We start from the raw sequence: 18,307 nt of genomic DNA, 5'->3' as shown, positions 1-18,307 counted from the left end.
TTTGAGATGTCACTTTATCATACACCAAATCAATGTATATATTTGGGTCTTTTTCTCAACCTTTTTTTTTGTACTTTAAGTAACTGTGCAAATATCATACTGTTTTAATTGTGGATAAAAATAGTCTCCAAAGGTCAGAAGAGATTATGGTTTTCCCAAGGTCAATTTATTGAAAAAAAAATTAGAGCCAGGATTTGATCCATGGCAACCCTATGTTTGTATGATTTAAATAAGCTTCTAAGCAGCATCGTTATCTCAGTTAAATAAGTTATCTGATATAGTTATCTTATCGATAATAAGTGGTGGTGTTTGGTAGTTGTAAACTACAAAAATTAGGGGTGCAGAGTAGTTTTTGTAGCACAAAATGATGATCTTGTTAAAAGTCTTCTGACCCCTTTCCTAATATATGGATTATCCTATAGTCTAATTCCAAAAGCTCTTGAAGAACCCTTTACTTCCAGAAGTAGGATTTTATATGCATACATACTATTAGAGTATATATGGCAAACTTAGAGCTGATCTGAGTGGTAATGGACATGGGGGGTAGGGGGAGAGAGTCTCTATTATTGTCTCTTATGACCCACATTCTAATGTCCATGTAATGAGAATCCCTATGATGAATGCATTATTTTATAAATGTGAAAAAAAAAACCCACTAGAAAATAGATATGAGGCAAATAAATGCTGTTTCCCTAGTGTTGCGCAGTTTAAAACAAAAACAAAAGCCTACTGGCAGAAGCCATCTGGTCCTGGCAACCTTCCCGGTTAAACACTTTTAATTGCTTCTATGATCTTGGTGGGTTGATGTGCCATGGTTTATGGGGATTTGGGAGAACTGACCTTTACGAAGTAATCACAGTTCGTTGTACAAAAGAACTCCGAGTTACCAAAGCAGGCAGCATATCCTGCTGTGGGGCTGTGGTAATAAAAATGGATCGATGTGTGATGGTGTCCTATTTGGAATAACTTCACTGCAATATTCTAGATATAAGGCCATGCCAACAGCTAAAAACATTCCACCTGGAATGTTCTGTGAGTTTTGGCAGTGATCATAAATCTAGTAGGGTCTGTAAGTGAGATTTGTTTATTGTTAGTCACTCTTCTGACACCAAGTCTCTTTTCTGTACATCATCTTGAATTTTTTATTGAAATATAGTTGATGTACAATATTATGTTAGTACAGGTGTACTACATAGTGATTTGACATTTGCATACGGTATGAAATGATCATCATGCTAAGTCTAGTAATCATCTGTCCCCATACAAAGTTATTAAAATATTATTGACCATATTCCTTATGCTGTATATTATATCCCCATGGTTTATTTATTTTATAACTGGAGAATTATACCTCTTAATCCCCTTCACCTATTTCCCCCAACTTTCTACCCCCTCCTCTATGGCAACAGCTTGTTTGTTCTCTGTATCTATGAGTCTGTTTTCCTTTTTCCATTTTAATTTTGTTTATTTTTGTGTGTTTGTTCTGCTTTTTAGTTTCCACATATTAGTGAGATCTTATGGTATTTGTCTTTCTCTGACTTATTTCACTTAGCATAATATCCTCTAGGTTCATCCATGTTGTTGCAAATGGCAAAATTTTTTTAATGGCTGAGTAATATTCCATTTTGTGTGTGTGTGCGTGTGTGTGTACGTGTGTGTGTGTATCTCACATCTTATCCATTCATCTATTTTGGGAGAAGACATTTTCTGATACAGCATTGATTGGTATTTATTTTCCCTATCTATTTTTAATTTCATTCAGAATAAGTTTAGCTCAAGCTCTGGAATTATCACCTCTTTCTCTTGTACCCTTCCTCCTCCTCTTCAAACTTCTCTGAAATTTCTGAAGAGAATGGGCCATACCCTAACCCCTTGTTCCTGAGCTATCCTTATTCAGAGCAGCTGTGTTCTCAGAGGATGCATCCAATGAGGAATGCTGTAATAATGTGATTCTGTCCGAGGGACAGAGACTGTGTGGTAATAGAGAAAAGAAAATTGCACTGGGAAGTAGAGAGCAAAGTCTGTGACCTGGCTTGGCTCCTGGGTGTGACCTTAGACAAGACCTGAACCTCTCTGAGACCTAGATCTTTCATCTCTAAGGCAAGTGGGCTGGCTCAGAGATCTCTAGTCTTTTTTCTCTTCTGACATTCTATCTCTTTGAAGGTTTGTAACCAATAAAAGTAAATTGGGACATTATATAACAAATACCTACCCCCATTTATGCATCTCACAGTTCCCAGAGTTAGCCCTTATGTTGCTGGGATTTGGTACAATATTCTTTCTTTGTAGCAAAAACGATCAGGTGTGTGACTTTTATGGATGGGGCTGCTGAACTCTTTGTAGATTCTGTGACTGTTCCTACAAAGATAGGGGCCAGTTGTTAAGCAGGACAGTACAGTAACAGTTCTGCTCAGCTGAAGTTAAAGTAAAGACACTTTATTGAAATTTTGCATTTCTAATCCCTAGTGGGTGATGATGTGGTCATTTCCACTTCAGCATTAAAGCAAAGAAAAAGTAAAAAGTATTACATAGTTAAGCCATTTGTAATTCTGATTTATGTGGAACCAAACTGACATCCCTCTAAATACAAATAAATATTTTGCCCTAAGTGTAGAGAAATGATTAATCATGACTTTATAGCTTGTGCAAGAAGGATGACTGTATTCGCTTGTTAACATTGGGTCATTTCTCCGTTGTTGGACAAGTAGTACATTGGAGAGGTTGAATAATGTTTCTGCTTTCTAGAAAATTAGATTTATATGTATGTCTAAAAACACAGCTGTCATTATATCTGTCAGTTAATTTCAGCTCTTGCATATATTTATTTGCACTATTAAATAATCATGGGAAAAAAGTTTTTAAAAATATTATTTTATAGTTGTTAAAGAGAGTATCTGAGGAAAACAGGGATATGGGACCTCTTGCAATCACTTCCAGGAAGGCTGTAAGTGGTTCAATTTGTGGTTAGAGTTCCTGACTGCTTGGGAGTCATTTTGATAAGTGGGAGCTTCACCTCTCTGATGGGTAAGAAGTCTGTAAGAAAATGCTGATATTATTAATTGCAGATCATAGAATTTTAGAGGTAATAAAGACCTGTGGGGTCATTCAGCTCAGTCTGTTTACTTCACTGATGAAGAAACTGAGGCATAAAGAAGTTAAAACTCTGTTCAACATTAGTGACTATTTTGAGGGGAACTAATTTGAGAGCTATATGATACCTAAGTTGATTCTGTGTATTGTATAAATATTAAGTTTTCGTTCTTGGAATGCTTATCTAGTACATCCTCCAAGTATAATTTGTTATTTGTTAATTTATTTGTTCACTTTATAAATTTAATATTATCTGGATGTCAAAACAGACAAGTGTAAAAATAATATGACCTATTCTCATTAATAAGTAAGAATGATTAGATTCTAAATAAAATACACCCAGCAAAAATTAAAATCAATTGAAGAATCATCTATGAAGGATAAGTGGAAATGAATCCCTGGAAGGCAAAGGTGGTTTAATTAGAAATCTATTATCATAAATCATAACATCTAAAATTAAATAAACAAAAAAGTATCATTCTAATATATGGTAAAGGCATTTGATAAAATCCAACACTCATCCTGACAAAAACTCTTAGAAAACTAAAAATAAAAGGCTACATATTTAACTTTGTAAATAACAGCTATCCCAGACTTACAATCTTTTTCATACTTAATGTTGAAAGACTATAAGAATCCCCATTAAAGTTGGGGGAAAAGAAAGATAATTGTTGTTAGTGTTATGCTTTAACATTATTTGAAATTTCTGAGCACTGAAATATAACATGAAACAGAATGAGACATATCCAATGGAAGATTAATTCCTTTTTCTTCCCCCAAAACTTGAGATGCACCTAATATGACAGGTATTAAAAAAAAAATCAGTTGCTTCCCTAATTACTCCAATAAAGAAAAAATATAGTTTTAAATATTCCATTAGCAATAGCAGCAGAAAGTACAACATACCTAGGAATAACTCTAGTACCATCTATGCAGGATATAGATGAAGAAAACCATACAATTTTACTGATTGATGTCAAAGGGTATTTGAATAAATGATAAGTTAACCCATATTCCTGCATATGAAATGTGAAATTGAAAAAAAATTAAAAATTTTCAATATTTAATACAATTCATCCCAGACCAAATAATAAAGTATTTAAACCTAACAGAAGGATTCTATGTTTGCTTAGACTAATAAATGGATGGTAAGAGTAATGTTAGTTGTCAAAGGGTAGAATAATGAATGCACTATTTGTCCTACTGCACATATGCATTAATAGCATACATTAATAAGCATTACAAAGCTGTAACAATTTAAAAATGGTGCAGTGCTGACACAAGAACTGGCAGACAGGCCAATTCAGTAGAATGGCTAACTGTGAAATAGAGCTTAGTGTAAACAATAATGTCATATAGGATGAAGGAATGAATACAAATCGAAGAAAGAACAGAGAGAGTATTCAAAACTTGGTGTTCAGAAAGCTGATAATTTGCTAAGAAACAAAGTTAGAGCCATTCTATATTGGTATAAAGAGTAGTTAAGAGAACAGGCTCTAGGGGCTGACAGAGTTCAAACAAACACCAGCTACATCACTTACTTAGTCACGTAACCTTGGATAAGCAAATCGATCTCTCTGAACTTTAGTTTCCTCACGTATAAAAAGGGACAGTAGTAGTTATTTCCAATAACTATTAATATAAGTAATAGTTATAAGGAGGTTATGGGAATTAACTAGGCGATAATTCATATAGATAATTTAGTATACTGTTTGCAAATACTCTTCACTCAATAAACATGATCAGTTATTTCTGTCAGACACCAAGGTGATTACATATGTATTAATGGGCTAATGTAAAAATAAAACCATGAAAAGTCCATATTTAACTGGTCTTAGTTTTGAGAAGGACTTTCTAATCATAAATACAATCGAAGAATTCACAAAGAAAAAAATAGATGTGACTACATAAGAATTTTAAAATACTACGTTTAAAATATGAAGAGCTGCAAAGCCGCAAATAAAACAGTTATATGTAAACTATAAAGAGCTCTTACAAATCAGTATAAAAATCAGCAACATCCTAGACAATTAACAAATATTAAGATAAATTCAAATAAGTTTCTTAACATTCTAAATCAATATTTAAAGCAACGTAAATAAAAAATATGAATATGCATCAAATTAGGAAAAGAATATGGCAGTGCTCCAGTTGCCAAGAGTGTGGGAAGATGATCACTCCATGATTCTGCTGGACAGGATTTATATCATGTAACATTTTGGAAGGCACTTTGGCAACACTTTATAGAGTCTCAGAATGCTTTCACCATTTTAGTCTTATTCTAGGAATTCATCCTAGGGAAATAATCAGAAAAGCAAATAAACATTTTTGTGTACTTATTTTATCATAACATTGTTTATAATAGTGTGCACATCCATGAAATGGAATAGCATGCAGCCAAAAGAAATCATGTATTTGAAGCATATTGAATGGTGGTCCAGTTTCTCACAATAATGGCTAAAACATTATGCAATTTATTATCAGTAATCACACTAGTAGCTACATTTATCACTACATCTGCATCTAAATGTGCACCTATATACAGAAGGAAATATACCAATTTTCTAGGTAGATACCAGAATTACAGGTAAATTTTACTTTTATTTTATGTTGTGTATTTTTAGGTTTTCTACAATAATTAGCAGCACTTTTACCATCTGAAAAAAATAAGACAAATAGTTGAAATATAGATGGCATTCTGTTTGTCTCTGTTTTTTTGGAAGGTAATACTTCACATGTGATGTGACAACTTGCGTTTATGAGATTTTGTTGTATTTCGTCAATTTTGCATGGATTTCATTTTAAATTTAACCTTTGGAAAATTAATATTAGACTTTCTTTTTAGTTTGTAAAACTTGGGAGTGAAGAACAAAACTGAGGTTATGAAATTGCTCTCAGAAACACCTGGAAACATCATTCAGTGTTGTATTCTGTTTAATGTTCAGTGCCCTTTCACAGGGAGCTAAGAGAAATATGAGTCTTGGCATATGTTATTTTTGCATGAAAGCTTACCAAAATCCCTGGTGTATTTCAATTGCAGGAGTGATAGGCAATAGCATTTTTTTGTCTCTGCCATACAGTTTGGCATTTGATTACAGTTTAGTGCTTCATAATGTACTGTCTTTGGAATTTCTCCATCTTATGAACTCTCAAAGTATTTAATCTTTTTATTCAATTTTAGCACATTTTACTCCATTTATCAAGTTTTTATTTATTGAGCAAGTTTTATCTTGTAGTAAATCCTACTTCTTCTACCAGACTGTAAACTCCTTGAAGTCGGGAACTATATCTTATTCACTTCTATACCTCCTGGACCTCACCCAGAATATCTTGCACATGAAGGTAGTAATTTGTTACATGAATACATAGAATAACTGAGAAATAACTATTTAATATATTGCCTTCTAATTGTTTCAGATTCTATTTTTTCTCTGCCAAAATTGGAAGTTTCAGGAGAGCAAAGCCTAGGATGTCACATACTATTTTTGCACCTAATACCTGCTAATAAACTCAGAAGTATTGCCCACTTAAATTGTTTAACCTTTTGTTTTGCAAAGTAAGTTTAGATGAAATTATCTGAACATGGCTTATTATCACAACTAGTACTTAACCTTAAACAATGAGCAAGGATTTACTTAAAGATTTTGCTTTTGTTTTTAGCCTAATTTATGATAACAAGTGGTTGTTACTTAAAGCTCCATCATTTCCACTTATCACTTCCAAATATTTGATAAGTACCTATAATGGACCAGGCATCATTCAAGCTAGTAAATAAAAAAGGTAAAATTCCCTGCCTTCATAGAACTTGCATTCTAATGAGGATGGTGGGAGAGGAAATAAATAAGTGAAAATGATGTTAGGTGCTGATAAATTTAGTTTTGAAAAATAAAAAGGGAACAACCAAAAAAAAAAAGCTTCATTGGAAAAGTGTCATTTTAGCAAAGACTTGAAGGAGGTGAGGGAGTGATCCTATGGCTATCTCAGAATGAGAATTCCAGGCAGAAGCTAGTGCAAGTCACGAGACCTGAGGAGGGTGTGCTCTTGGTATATTTAAAGCACAAGGACCAAAAAACAGTGACCCATTAGAAGATCTATACCGAAAGGTATAGAAGATCTATACCGAAAGGTTTAGAAGATCTGTACCTGACTTTGCAAAGTTGTGATGAGGTATAAACTGCATGTAAAGCACTTAGCACAAAGTCTTGTACATATCAAATAATTGATAAGTATTATTTATCATCATTATTTGAATTACATAAGCTAGACTCTTAGAACATTGCTAGAAAAAAGCACCATACACTGATGTCTTTTTAGGGTGAAAACATGTCTGTGTCAAGCCTACTTGATTCTAATACATTATTTCCTTGCATAACTAACTACTTGCTATGTATTCTTTATTTCTGGTGGATAACTACTTATTCATGTTTCTAAATAAAATTATTTAAAATGTGTTCGTGGAGCTTCCGTGAATGAGCTGAGGGAGTTTGAATTTGTCCTATCCAAATGCCCAGAGATATCTGGCATGGGATTGCTCAGCAGGCTTTTCATGCAAAGTTACAGTGCTGAGGTAAAGGCCCTGCTGCTCAGAACCCAGTGTTCCATACTGCCTTGGTGATGGTTATGGTCGCTCTCATAGACATTAGGTCTTACAGACATCCTCAGCGTGAGCCAAGTTCCCTTAATGGATGTGCTGGAAAGAGCTCAGTGTTACTGAGTCAAGAATGTAATTTGAGCTGTGCCAACTGGAAACAAATTGATCATTTTGGCCCACATACCTGAATCTGAAGAAGCCCTTCCCCATCAGGGAAGACTTTCCAACATGATGCAGTTAAATTCCCAAATGTTCCTGGATATGGAGTCCTAATTTAGATTCGCTGTTAAGCCCTTGAATATATTTTCAAATATGCCCTTTTAAATGCTCAATGGAAAATGGGATGAGGTTCTAGTATGTATCGTTGCATGCATGATCCTTAGTGACATTTTCTTTTTATTCCTTCCAAATTGGGAAAACAATTGCAAATAATTTCCTTGCATTTGGACAAAGAAAGGGAGCCCAAAGTATTCCCAAGATCTCTTGGAGTAGTTCGTCTGTCAAAGATTGCTGAGATTACTAGTTTATAGACTTTGAAAACTTTGTTTCCTAAGCAACAGCGAAAAATAGAGTCAAAGTCAATTTCTGAAGTCAAAATTAAGTACCATGGTTAAGTCTGTTTCTATACCAAAACCAAACTAGATAAAATGGAAAAGAAAAACAGAATTAATTGGGTTTTCTTAAATTCTTTATTGATCCACTTGCAATGCAGGCCAGACAGGAACATATAGCCAAAATACTTTCACTGTTCCTAAAATGTTAAATGGTGTCAGAAATGGACAGGTGTGAAATTTCATTAGGAAAATTGCTGTAGGTGAGAGGGAAGAGAAGAACAGAAGTTAGGTAGAGATAGAATAAAAAAATTAAAAATAGAAGTTTTGGCTAAATTGTCCTAGTTTCTGCTTCTTTTCTTCATTATTTCATACTTCTTTATTATGAAGTCATTTTGTCTGTTTTAAACCTTCCCATTTTAAGAAAACCAAATACATTCAAGATTTAGATGACAAGCATCCTTTTATGTCTTGTTTTAATAACTTTATTGAGGTATAATGACATATGATAAACCACATGTTTAAAGTGTATAATTTGATAGATTTTGACATATGTCTCCATCTGTAGATCCATCACCATAATCAAGATAGTGAACACGTCTACCATCCCCTAAAGTTTGCTTGTGTTTTTTCATAAACCTTCCCTCCTCTCACCCTGTCCAGTACCAGTCAACAACTGATATGCTCTGTGTCACTAAAGATTTGTTTACATCTTCTAGCATTTTATATGAATGGAACCATAATGGAATCATATGGTATGTGCTCTTTTAGTCTGGCTTATTTCACTTAGCCTGATTATTCTGGGATTTGTCCATGCTTTTGCTCATACCAATAGCATTCCTTTTTATTGCTGAGTAGTATTTCATTGTATGAATATAATACAGTTTGTTTATCTATTCATCTGTTGATGGACATTTGGGGTTTTTTCCCCAGTTTTTGGCTATTGTGAACTCTATACACTATCTTTAAATGAACATATGTTTTCATTTATGTTGGGTAAATGCCTAGGAGTAGAATTGCTGGGACATGTTGTAGATACACGTTTAACTTTTCAAGAAACTGCCAAACTTTTCCAGAGTGGTTATGCTATTTTCCATCCCCAAAGTGACTATTCCATTCTACATTTGCACACTTATCTCTCTCACTGGCTGGACATTTTCCTGAGTTCAGTTGGCTGTAAGAACATATCTATTTCCTCTATCTTCACCATGAGGATAGCTCCCAAATTTATGCCTGTAGTTATCAATCTTCCTCTGGATCTTCAGCTCTGCAATTCGAACTGCGAATTAGCTAATCATCTACTTTACTAGTACTTTTATGAGACTATGAAGATGGCTTACTGGATCCATGCCCTAGCTCAGTTCCCCTGAATTCTCTTTCCTTTGGCAGAACCCAGGGTAGAGCTGCTTCCTGGCATGATTTCGCCCTATCATGAATAAAACCTCTCTTTAACTCTTTTCAACTCCTGTGAGACAGAATGGAACTCTCACGAAGATTTCACTGAATACTTCACCAAAGACATCAAGGGATATGAACACAGAGAATAAGAAGAGGGTTTTCTGATCCCTCACACAGCTAGCATGCTCATAGGAGCTAAAGTCCCTGCCCCAGGGAAAAAGGACTGGTACCAAAGGACTGGCACCCTGCCCCCGTCTGTAGTCAGGAGAGGGGATTCTGAGGCAGACCTTAGCTGAATTCACACAGTGCCACTGTTAGTTGAGTGACCTCCAGAAAGTTCCTTAACTTCTCTGAGTCTAAGTATGTGTAGACTGGAGCCACCTCATAGAATTCTTTTAAGATTGAATAAAATAAGTAAGTGTTTGACTCATATTAAATACTTGATGTTAAATTTGATAAGCATTTTAACCATATAAAATCCAATACAAGCCTTAGATATCTGTATGTACCTTGACTCCAGTGATCTTTTGACCCCTACCTTATCTTTTATTCATTGATCTTATCTTTTTTCTGGTTATCACCTCTCTCCTAGCTTTACTACTTTTCCTACCTAGTTTAAATCTGGTAGAAATTCATTCTAATCACTTCTATTGCATAAATTCTCAACTTTCTTGTATTACTTTCACTTTGTCCCCTGTTTTCACAGAATTCACCATTCAGTAAGGAAACTATATATTAAATAGGCAACTGTAAATGTTGCAATGCTCAAGGACTTGGTTTTGAGCTTTTTCACTAACTCAGCTAGTGATCATGGCTTTATATACCAGCTATATGCCAATATCTTCTTTGAAATGCTAGACCTGTATATCCAGCAGTTCCCTTGATGTCTCCACTCAGATGTCTAAAAATATCTCAAAATTAACATGTCCAGGACCAAACTTCTTATTTTTCCCTAGAAACCTGCTCTATCCACAAAATTCATTTCAGCTGGTGGTAAATGTAGCCTTCTAGTTGCTCATGTCAATAGTTCTGGAGTCATCCTTGCTCCTCTCTTTCTCTCATACCCATATCCACTATCTTAAAAATATGTCCAGAACCCAACCATTGTTTTTTATTTCCATGTGCATTAGTTTTGTCCAAGCTACCATTACCTTTAAACTTGATCATTGCAATACTTTTTTAATTATTATCTCTGCTTCCAGCCTTGACCCCCTACAGTCAAAATTTTCAAGACAGCAGCAAGAATGACCTTATTAAGACATTATTCATATCGTGTTACTACTCTGAAATTGCTCCCAAACTCATTCACAGCAAAAGCCGATTTGCCCACAATAGCTTATGAGGCTTACAAGTTCTATTTTCCACATTCTCCCTTCACTCACCTCTCTACCTTTCTGATCTTATTTTATACTGTCTTTCTTCTCACTCTGCTTCAGCTACTCTGACCTCCATACTGTCATCAGACAAGCCAACCATAGTCTTTCGCGTGGAATATTCATTTCCCATATATCCTTCTAGCTTACTCTCATTTCCTTAAGATCTCTACTCAAGAGTGACTTTTTCAATCAGGTTTACCTCAATCAGCCTATCAAAAAATTTAACCACTCTAACACTTTTTATTCCATTTATCTGTTCTACTTTTTCTTTAGCTTGTATCAATATTTAATAGATGATATGTGTTGCTCTTTATCTTTCTTATTTCCTCCCTACACTAAAATGTAAACATGAGGTAGGGATTGTTGTCTGTTTAGTTCATTGTTATATTCCCATTGCTTAGAAATACGGTGGGTGCATAGTAACCCTCAAAAATGTTGAATGAATGCATGGAGGAAGGGTTTTTTTTTTTTATTACTTTGCTTACTTGACATATATACTCCTATCTTTTCCAGAGCCATCACAACTTGAACAGATCTAAAAATTAACACATCATTACCCCTTTCACTTTTTACATGGATGTAGAAATCCCCAAGGCACAGGTTAAACCTCCTAGAATACACTGAAATAGAAAATGTCAACAACACTTCCTTTAAAAAAAAATCCTCTGCTTTAGAGGAGCTTACAAAGAACCCTCACGTGGACACTACTGACCACGAGGAATAATCAACAAATTATATTAAATCTCTAAGAAATATATATATATATATATTAAATCTCTAAGAAATTCATTAGTGAAAATTTCATAAGAGACTACAAAATAAGAATGCTTAAAATTATAATGAGGGGCTTCTCTGGTGGTGCAGTGATTAGGAATCTGCCTGCCAATGCAGGGGACACGGGTTCCAGCGCTGGTCCGGGAAGCTCCCACATGCCGTGGAGCAACTAAGCCCGTGTGCCACAGCTACTGAGCCTGCACTCTAGAGCCCGCGGGCCACAACTACTGAAGCCCGCGTGCCTAGAGCCCGTGCTCCACAACAAGAGAAGCCACGGCAATGAGAAGCCTGCACACCACAAGGAAGAGTAGCCCCCGCTCACTGCAACTAGAGAAAGCCCGCGCACAGCAACAAAGACCCAATGCAGCCAAAAATAAATTAAAAAAATAAATTTTAAAAAATTATAATGAGACAAGGGGAGAAATAGAAAGTAAAATGAAAGAAGGGGATACTCTAAAGCAAATGCTTCCTTTGTCTTAGAGGTATCTCCAAGTTCCCTGGGCTCGAATCTCCAGCTACTTTTGACTTCAAGTGCTCAGCCTAGCAAGAACCTGTCACATTTTTACAGATTCTATCTCCTTCGTTATTCCTTTTTTTATTCATGTATTTAGAAAAATTGTTTCAGAGCGCTTATTACGCACCAGGCACTTTGTTAGACACAGGAGATACAATGGTGAAAACACAAGCAAGTTCCCTACTTTCCTGGAATGTTCCACAAGGAAAGCAAGGAAAATATATATACTAAATAGATCATCGTCAGTGTGACAAATATTGTGAAAAGTAATGTATTGTGTTAAGGGACTGAGTCAGGGATCCAGATCTCATCTAAGGTGTCAAGAAAGAATGTTTCTTACATTGCTTCTTGCCTTTTTCCTACCATCATCACCCTAAGACCCTCATTATCTCTTCTGCCTCCATCGTTCTGCCGACTCTCCAACTCTGACCATATTTGTCACGATTAAGTGTTTATTGGCATTCTCTAATTACAGTATGGCTACAGCCTTTTCTTCCTTCTTTCCCACTGTTCCTCAAACACATCTCATGTTTTCCAACCTTTTTACTTTTACTCATGCTGTTTCAAGCAATACATATACTTTTTGTCTTGATCTGTTTTCTCAGCGCCAACTCAAATTTCCTTTCTTATTGAAAGTCTGTCTTCTCTACTCCAGCACGTGGGCTAGTGAATATTATCTGAACTCACAGCACTTGCCCCTTCTTTATTTATTTTTATTTCATCATAAGGTATTGCATGATATTTTTTGTACTGTTACACTCTGTCTTAAAGACAGGAACATTGAAGACCAGACAAGTTTTGAAAATCAAGAATTAAGGGAGGAGCAAACCAGGATTAAGTTACTTAATGTCTTAGAAATATCACTTTCTAATATATAAAAGATAGATAATGTTATCTGACTCAGAGATTTCTTGGGATGATCAAATGAGATGAGACTATTTCCTAAAGTGTGGTTTACTGAAGATGGTACATGGCAAACATTTAAAAAATACTTATACTTTAATTTAAATTAGAAAAGAAAACATGGAACTAGAATATAAACCATCAATTCTCTTTTCAAAGAGAATTGTGGTTTACTTAAGATGGTACATGGCAAACACTTAAAAAATACTTATACTTTAATTTTAATTTAAATTAGAAAAGAAAAATTAGAACTAGAATATAAACCATCAATTCTCTTTTCAACTAGACTTTATAAATTATTTCTGGTTTTTATTTTACTTTTTAATATTATTATTATTATTATTTTTTTTTTTTTTGTGGTATGCGGGCCTCTCACTGTTGTGGCCTCTCCCATTGCGGAGCACAGGCTCTGGACGCGCAGGCTCAGCGGCCATGGCTCATGGGCCTAGCCGCTCCGCGGCATGTGGGATCTTCCCAGACCGGGGCACGAACCTGCGTCCCCTGCATCGGCAGGCGGACTCTTAACCACTGCGCCACCAGGGAAGCCCCTACTTTTTAATATTATTAATAAACATGTATTATTTGTATGTTACCTATTACTTATGGAGATGTCTTATTTTTGTTTATTCTGGTGATGACAAGTTTATTTAAAATAAATTTATTTAAATAAAAAGTGAGTCAAATTAAATTTTAAAATAACCTAAACAACAATAGAGGTATTATGTGAACATGCAAAAATGGATGAGGTTAGATAAATACTGAGGTAAGGCAAGTTAAATACTTTTGTGGGCAAAATACTTTGTATACCTTAAAGATGAAATACATTAATTTCATGTAAAGATGCTTAACGTAAAGTAGTTGACATAGCGGAGGCACCTAGCAAGTTGGTCTCCTTTATATTCTTTTTTTTTTTTTAATTTTTTTGAAGATGTTGGGGGTATGAGTTTATTAATTAATTAATTTATTTTTGCTGTGTTGGGTCTTAGTTTCTGTGCGAGGGCTTTCTCTAGTTGTGGCAAGCGGGGGCCATTCTTCATCGCGGTGCGCAGGCCTCTCACTATCGCGGCCTCTCTTGCTGCGGAGCACAGGCTCCAGACGCGCAGGCTCAGTAGTTGTGGCTCACGGGCCTAGTTGCTCTGCGGCATGTGGGATCTTCCCAGACCGGGGCTCGAACCCGTGTCCCCTGCATTAGCAGGCGGATTCTCAACCACTGCGCCACCAGGGAAGCCCCCCTTTATATTCTTTAAGCCGGAGAGAGGTTACAATTAATATCAGGAATATTTTCGGTAACACTATCTGCAATTGACATTTGCACTGAGGATTTCAGCAGCTGCTGTTTCTGTTTTTATGTGGGAGGCAGGATGGAAAAGGAAGAGATTATGTGTTTTCATTAGTGGGTCTCATTTTTAAGGAAATGAAAGAAGGAGTTATTTATTTATGAATATAGTTTTCTGTATTAAATTTTGCAAAAGATCACCTGTATATATCTATGGAAGGGGTGGAATTACAAAGTGAAAAAATGGACAGCTGGTAGGCCACGAATCAACAAGTCTCATTGATTTATCTTTTGAAACGTTGGTTTTCAAAGCACTTTGAACCCTTCTAACAGTGACTTTGATTTATCTCTTAATGTACGAAGACAAGTATGAGGTAAAAATACAAATAGAGGGTAATAATAAATGCTTAATGTGGGTCTATATAGTGCCTTCCTTTCTTCTCCCAGGAGTATGAAGGAGTTTAATTCAAGTGATATGCTCATTCATTTGTTTATTCATTCAGCAAATAACTATTAAATTATTCAGATATATTTATTGAGTGGCTACCATGTGCAAAGGACCATGAGGATAGAAAACTAAATAAGGGATTTTCTTGAATTGTTCACATTCATTTAGGGGGCAACACTTAAGTTCAAAGTAATCACAAATGAATGTCATAAGAGCCAAACCTGAGATGTGTACAAGTGCAATAGGAAATGTTAGTTTTAGTGCATTAGTACAAACTGGCCTTGTCTCAAGGGATCAGGAAAGGTTTCATAGAGAATTACTGAGCCAAGTCTCAAGAAATGTGTAAAGATTTCTCAAACCACAAAGAGGAAAAGGAGCAGGAAGTGAGGTGAAGAGTTAGGACTGCAGGCAGAGGAAACAGCATGTACAGTGATTCAATCACATAGAATGTGTGTGTCTGGGAAACAGAAAATACTTTGGTGAAGACCCAAAAGATGATATGGCAAGGGGATAACTTCATCAGAAATGGCCATTGGACTTAAAAGAACATTCTCTTATAGATCAATTCTTGGGTCTTATTGTTATGGACTAACAGATTATTTGTTTAAGGTGACTTTAGAAATTGATTATAGAGTCCAATACCCAGAGGTAAGACAACTGGTAAAAGTAAAATTAAAGCTAAAAGCAGTGACTCCAAAATTAGCACCCCACTTCCATGGATGGGAGAAATCCTGCTGTTGAGATAGCTAGAATACTGGACTGTATAACTGAATCATAATTGATAAGAAAGTTCCCATGCCAAAGGGCTCTAATTAGATGGGTGGTGTTCAAATGTCACTATTTGTGGCAAACTTTGGCAAAGCATGTAAATTTGAAGGGATTGAGTGGAATTCACTGTTCCAAAATTACTCAACTACCCATCTTTTAGCATTGTGTAGCTTTATCAGGAAAGCTGTCTATGGTCTTGTTTATTGCATTGATTTTTGTACTCACAAGTTAAAGTTCTTGCATGTTCCATGTGATATCCATTCTTTCTTGGCTGCTGGCTTGATATTCTTGAACTTTGCTCCTCACCTATATCCACTCAGTTCTACATTCCTTTGATAGTTATTGCCATATCAATCTATATCCCCAGTTGTAGCAAAATTTAATTGTAAGCATGTGGCAAATCACAACATGTGGATTCAGAACTACTATATAAATTCAGGATCCATTTGAGTTTTTCTTTTTATGAGAAATCTGTAAAATGAAAAGAGGCTCTGAGAAGACTCTCAAAAAAAAAAAAACTATTTAGAAAGCTTAAGAAAATATTCATTTGGCTCAGAGAAGAGACATTTGTGAAACTGAAAGTCTTTAAATTTATGAAAGATTTTTACAAGGGTTTGGAAACTGACTTGTTTTCTGCACTAATGGAATAAAAAAGAGGAAAGAACTTAAGAAGGTAGACTTCCTAACATTGAGGATGATTAAATACAATCATAAAAAGAGTTTTAAAAAAAATTCTCTGCTTCATAATACTAAGCATGTGTTCTCTGTCTAGACTATCGTGTTTTTTTTTCTTTTTGTTTATTTTTTGGCCTTCCCTAAAGATTAGAGGATGAACAAAAAATAAAAATAAACATTTTTATTGCACCCATACTGTGTGTCAGGTACTGCTCTAAACAATTTACATGTATTATCTCATTTGATTTTTATTATCAACACAATGGCATCGTTTCCATTATTACCCACTTTATAGAATTGACATTACTTGTCCAAGGTCACAAATATGATGGTGGTAGTCTATCTCACATCTAACTTGAGGTAATTAATTATCATATGAGAGTGTCTTTTAAACAGCATTTTAATTAGGTGACTTCCTGGCAATCTCTTGCATGAAACATTTCACAATAAATCTTATACATACTATTGTCAGGCATGCTTATTAAACACTAAAACCTCACATGTAAGCCAGTTAAATTCTCTAGGTTTTATTTGGGGGGAGGTGGAGGGAGTGTTAAGTTAGAGGCAAGCCAGTTTGACTTATCTGAGTTTGTATAAAATGATGGCTAGAGCAGTGATTTCTTGAGCTGACCTATGGCATCCCAGGATATATGGGACTCAACAGGTGCCCTTGGAATAAGAGTGTGGGGTTTTGATCAGGGCAAGAGAGTTGACCTTAGGATCACCAAAGGAATAAAAACGAAACTGAGAGCCCTGCATAAAACCGAAAACTTAAAAGCGTTCTCATTTAATGAGAGGGCTTCTAAAAACTTCATGCATTAGCCCAGGGAAGCAATAATGAAGAGTATTTCTATTATGAGTAGAAAAATGAAAAAAAAAAAAGTAAATTTAACACTTTTGTGTGAACAGAATAACACTAAGCCAAATGTATTAAACTTGGGACTGCTCCTGAACTAGTGAAATCTCTGGGCAACTAGCAGAAGAATGTGCAAAATTATTCTGTAGCAACAATTACGCAATTAAAGGTCCCTGGGACTCCCACAGGAAGTACAATCTTACTAAAGAAGATCTTAGAATAAAAATGTACGGTGACCTGCAGAAGCTACCCACCATGAGTAGAATCAGCATGATTAGACTTCCAAGAATATTAGATGGAAAGAGTACCAGATAAGGACTACAAATTGAATATGTTTTAAATTAAAAACATGATAGAGGAAGGAATAAATATCACAATAAAAGAATAGAACATCAAGATAAGAGACTGGGAGGATTTTAATATATAGAATGCCTAGAAATTTAAATATATATATATATATATATATATAATAATTCATTAAAAATAAACATTCTGTAGATAGGTAAGACAGTAGATTAAAACTTAAGACAAAAAGTAAGAATGAGGTCTGAGAATATAACCCTAAAAGAAGCACAAACAAGGGAGGAGAAAAATAATAGGAGGTATAAAAGCAATAGGATGGGTCACATGAAAAGGTCCAGGAAAAATATAACAGGATATTAGGAGGAGAGAATAGAGAGAATGAATGAAGGGGAAGATGTACTGGAAGAAATAATGACTGATACTTGTTTATAACTAATCAGATTGAAGAAACATAATGAATTCCAAGCAGAATTTTAGAAAAATATTGTATTGCAACTGTAGCTCAAAAAGACAAAAAGTCTTCAAACAAATCATGGAAAAGAGACATATTCTTAAAATAGAGCAATTGGATCAACAGCAGACATCTTATCATAAAAATAGATACCAGAAGAAGGTATGAGATAATAACTTCAAAGTGCTGAGGGAAAATCTTGTCAATCTAGAAATCTTTATTTACCTGTGTTATCCTTCAAACTCTAAGGTGAATGTAGACAGTTCAGGAAAAATATAAAAAGATTGAATATATTTAACCATCACAGACTTTTGCAGAAATAACTATTAAACT

At 35.0% G+C, this 18,307-nt stretch overlaps 1 protein-coding gene across 1 annotated transcript in view; it reads left to right on the top strand.

Annotated features, from left to right (window-relative positions):
• The window catches only part of DLG2 (discs large MAGUK scaffold protein 2), a 1,040,068-nt gene that overhangs the window by 64,974 nt on the left and 956,787 nt on the right, over window positions 1-18,307 (top strand). The window lies entirely within an intron of this gene.

This window comes from Lipotes vexillifer, unplaced genomic scaffold (assembly GCF_000442215.2).
Source record: "Lipotes vexillifer unplaced genomic scaffold, Lipotes_vexillifer_v1.1 scaffold1457, whole genome shotgun sequence".
NCBI classification, from domain to species: Eukaryota; Metazoa; Chordata; class Mammalia; order Artiodactyla; family Lipotidae; genus Lipotes; species Lipotes vexillifer.
This window is presented reverse-complemented; position numbering and strand designations above follow the sequence as displayed.